Source organism: Plectropomus leopardus, unplaced genomic scaffold, assembly GCF_008729295.1.
Source record: "Plectropomus leopardus isolate mb unplaced genomic scaffold, YSFRI_Pleo_2.0 unplaced_scaffold5015, whole genome shotgun sequence".
NCBI classification, from domain to species: domain Eukaryota; kingdom Metazoa; phylum Chordata; class Actinopteri; order Perciformes; family Serranidae; genus Plectropomus; species Plectropomus leopardus.
The window spans coordinates 1-4738 of record NW_024655047.1 but is presented as its reverse complement, the minus strand read 5'-3'; the positions used below and the strand labels follow the sequence as shown (position 1 = coordinate 4738).

At 38.7% G+C, this 4738-nt stretch overlaps 1 long non-coding RNA gene across 1 annotated transcript; it reads right to left on the bottom strand.

Moving 5' to 3' along the window:
• Window positions 1-764: 764 nt before the first annotated feature.
• On the bottom strand, window positions 765-2940 carry LOC121939534. The gene is made up of 3 exons (XR_006105478.1): window positions 2824-2940; window positions 2270-2330; window positions 765-1681 (listed from the first exon to the last, which is right to left on the bottom strand). It is a non-coding gene; the product is annotated as an uncharacterized LOC121939534 (long non-coding RNA).
• Between the last annotated feature and the right edge of the window lie 1798 nt (window positions 2941-4738).

The window sequence follows — 4738 nt, the reverse complement described above, 5'->3', positions numbered from 1 at the left end:
ACTGTTGTCCCATAGGAGCGGGTCATTAATCTTCCTTCCTCTTCATTTTACAGAGGTGTCCCAGATTTTGTGACAAGGTATTTCCCCAATTATGCTCTTTCCGTAGTTAGTGAGGAAAGTCGTTTAAATGAAACACCTGACCCAGAATCACAGCAGCCAGGTGACATAGACTGAAAGTATCAAAGTAGCAACGTATGGTTTTCTCCGGGTGCTCCGGTTTTTCCAAACTCTAATTAAATGAGAACATTTTTTTTTTATTAATAGCCAACAGTTCCCTCTCAAGTTGTGTGTAAACTTTTTTCCATTTCCATTAGAGACCAGCTGACATTCAACAGGCTGCCCATTTTGCATTAACGCAGCTCCAAGCCTAAAAAAATAAATAAATAAATAGAAAAAGTTCCCTCTCAAACTGTGCATAATCCTATTCTGTCTCTGTTAGGGCCCCACTGACATATGTAACCAGTTTCTCCCAAATGCTAATTAAAAAAGCTCCAAAACAAAACAATGATTATAATGACACATTCATATATACATATTTTAATAAAGTCCCTCATGCACCATTGTAATTATGTGACTAATCACATTTCATACAAAAAAGTTCATGTTAAAAAGTACAATAAAAATACTATGTTAAAATATTATTTCTACTCTTAATGTGTTAATTATTTCCACAAAGATCATTCTTGATAATAACTACCAAATATTCATTCATTTTTAGGATTTTAACCCCTTAAAAACGGTTAGTTTATGTTATGCCACTGTTGTTGTTTTTTGATGAAAAAACAACCAACAAGAAATAGTTATTTTCCATATGCTTAATTTTTGTATTTTCATTTTTGGGGTTTGTTGATTAACACAATCTTGGATGTGTAAGTAATTAGTAGCAATATTTATTTTTATGCATTAATTCTTTCTAACCATATTAGCCAAGTCGATAAAGAGAAGTTTGTCACAGTCAACAGCCTGATACAACATGTTTTGTCACCTACGTGTTACTCATTGTCACTCTTTTTCCATCGATATAAGCGAATGGACCTCTGAAGCCTGCTTTCTTCCCCGTTGCACTTTGAGCGCAGCAGTGTTGTCTTTTTCCAGTGTTTCGACTCTGGTTTGAAGAGTCTCAACTTGTTTAGTGACATCCTCTACCTGCTTCCCCAAAAATTCAAGAGAGTCAGTGACGCTTTTAAACGTGCTAGTATTTTCCTTAACTGCTGTTTCCACTAATTACATACATGTCTAAGTACATGTCTTTGGTTTCTTATTTGGTCTTTTTGTAGTCTGTGTTGTTCTGCAATCAGAAACGCCTTTAGAAGAAGACGTGATGATTCACAAAGGGAAGGAAATTTGGAGGAAGTAGTGGAAGAAAGTGGAGCGGAGGCAAGAGGTGGGCCTGACTACGACTACAGAAGGTCGGACTGGGATGATAGCGCTATGAACTGCTGTAAAACAAATAGGCTATAAATAGGCTGGGCAGCGAGAAGCTTGTGTGTCTTCCCTCCTCTCACGTTTGTCCTGATTTCGGTGCCAGTCTTTTACGCTGTGATCTCGGTAACTGTGCGAATAACATGACAACAAATTCATTCACAGTCTGAGTAGCAAAACCCCTGAATCCTCTTTCTTTTGGCGGCAGACAGCAGAAGGATGTAAGGTTTTCTCTCGGTGCTCAGCTTTCTCCTAAATTCTAATCAAATTAGAAAAAAAAACTTTGTTAGTTGTGTAAAGTTTGTCCTTATCACAGTGAATTACTCACATGGAAATTAGCTTTTGCTGCGCTAACCTCAGCACTTGCCTATAGTGTTTCATATGAAAGGCCTACAAATATTTTTTAAATAATTTATCAGACTCTGACCCTTTGTCAGCTTGCCCGTCCCTGTGTCCAAGCTTGTTTAAAAAGGTCTAGGCAACTTCATTGTTCTATGTCGTCACACTACCGTTAATATCAGAGAGTGATTTAAATACATAGTGTAAGCCACTGCATGTGAATTAGTCATATCTGCGCTCCAGAGGAGAGCCTTCATTAAGATGTGTAAGATTGCCCTCTATTGGATTTTTATCTTACTGAACTGCATTAAACTAGAGCCTTCTGTTTTTATAACCCTCTTCAAAATAGCTCCTCCAGTACCCAGTGCTCCTATTGTAAGTTACCAATATACCACTACAAGATTACATATATAAAACCATCATAAAAAATATAATACAGCAGTGTAACAGCAGTGTCTAGAATAATTCCCCATTAAGCCTCGTACCTTTCATTTTTTACATGACTTACTCTGATCTCATTCAGGTCTTTCAGCTTCCCTCCCTTTGCCATCAATGAAAAATCAGCTGAGCTGAAACATAATAAAGACAAATGGAGTCAACAGAATCACAAAGCTAAAAACATTCACCCTTACATTACGTTTCTGTTTACAGTAAAGTTTTTACATTGTTTATTAGTCTCAAATGTGCACTCTTAATCCATATCAACACTTATATATCACAAAATAGCACTGCTATCAAGCACCATGTTAGCTTTAACAAAGCTGACATGTAACTCACACTGAGCTGTAAAATAAATCACACAAGTCTTTTCTCCGCTTTAATTCCTTAATGTTAGATGAATTATTGAAGAGCAGGACATTTTAAATTAACAGGCTGTTAGCGGCTAACGAAATGTGTTCAGTACTTACAGAACAGTGTGCTAACGTTAGCTTACTCCGTTAGCATATCTGTTATAGCTTCGTAAATCTACTAATTTAGCGACAAATAATCCAATATTATGCTTTAATGCACATGTTAATTTAGCTGAGATATGCTGATAATATAAAACACGATTCTTTAGACCTGTTAAAGCTCATCACAAATGGTCTTCCTGCTGTAACTCCATTGCGCCGCGGGCAGCTAATGCTGCATCCGGGAACTATTGAGGGCCTTCCGTAATCCGCCATCTTTGAAAATACGGTCTGTTGCGGCGAAAGTGACAGTCCGTGCTCCCACGGGTGGATTATAAATGCTCAGTCATCCGTAAATCGAAGCTTTGACACGGAAGGACACATCACTACTTATCGGCACCATCGGGACATGGTCACTCAATCCCAGCGTGACATTTGTGGTTTCGTGAAAAAATAGACCAGGAAGTGTCGTTGTTGGTCTGAGGTAATTCAGTATGGTGCCGGACCTCAAGATGAGCCGCATTAAGGGGTTAATGGTAATTTTACTGTCCGTCCTGTGGAGTGCCTTCTGCGGAGGTAAGTGAGGCGCTCCTCCGTCATTATTTCACTCCACAGACTGTTTTTACCGTCCCGTGTTCCTCTCAGTTTTGGGTCCAGCAGAAGTACTGTTTGAGTATTACTTTTGAAACGGCTGACGCAACTGTGCTATTCGGATTGTATCCTCCTGGGCAGCCCAGTAAGAGTATATGTATGGGAAACACTGTTGATCCACACTGTTAATCCTCATTCCTAACCGCATTAAGGGGTTATTGGTTATTTTATTTGTTATTTTTGGGTGGAGAAATCTTGCTTATAATACATCCATGGAAGAAATCTATTCATTGTAACCCAAACCAAGGACATACAATACATTTCGTAATAATGTCAGATATCAAATGCTCAGCACTCCATTTGTTGATATAGAAAAAAATAAATATACAGATTATCAGACTGTAACTCAAAGGCATTTAAATACCATCACTCACAGAAGTTATTAAGGTGTGCTTGTGTTTCTAAATGTAGATACCCGGGGCTTTACTAGGATTTTGGGACATTGGGGTCTGGGGATCCTCCTTTTTGATTAAAAATCTCTGTTTGATGCTTTTTTATGCACTCTGGCACCTTATTTAGCCTGACAAACTTGTTGATGATTTGCTTTTTCATTTTTAAGATGATTTTCGGGACATTTGTCCTTTATTGGTAGGACAGTCTGAGATTGACAGGAAAGGTGCGAGAGAGAAGGGGGATGACTTGCAGCAAAGGGCCACAGGCCGGACTCGAACCCGGGCCGCTGCAGAGGCCTCGGCAGGACAACTCAGACCACTACACAGACCACTTACTAACTGGTCCAGACCATGAGCGGTAGGGCCCTGGTGGTATTTACCAGTGGTCCGTGCTAATGGTCCGTGGTCAGTGGACAGACCGCTAAGTTGGCTACAACCCCTGCTGCACTTATACCTACCTATCTTTTAGATCTGGGGCTATTTGTAAAACATTCAGGGCTGAAGACAAGATAGTTTTGCCCTCTGTACGATGTATGAACTATCATGACAAAATTGCCGTAATGTACGATAATTTCACCATTGTGACTCTCACAATAAGGGCAGCTAAATAGCGATAAAGTCAGCACGTTAGTCCTCTCCTCCCGTCTCCCTGGGACTTCAGATTGTCTTGCTCGTTTGTTTTTGGACGTGGAAATATTGTTGTTTTTTTTGCGCAATGTCCGTAATAGTGCCTCTTACACTTTAACAGTGAAAACACTACTACAACATGGAAAACCTCATCAATGGCGGAAAAGCGTTGTCTTCCTGTCAAGATTCAAACAAAACAAAAAAAGAAATGATCTATCTGTATTTTATCTGCCACGATAAGCCTGAAATTATCAGGTTATCTGTAGTGGTTGAAATCGTCATAATTGTGCATCACTAATATATATAAATATACATACATATTCAGTATACATATATACATGTATACACACACACACTCACTCACTTTTTTTCCTATTTAATTATTATTATTATTATTATTTTAAATTTGGTGATACC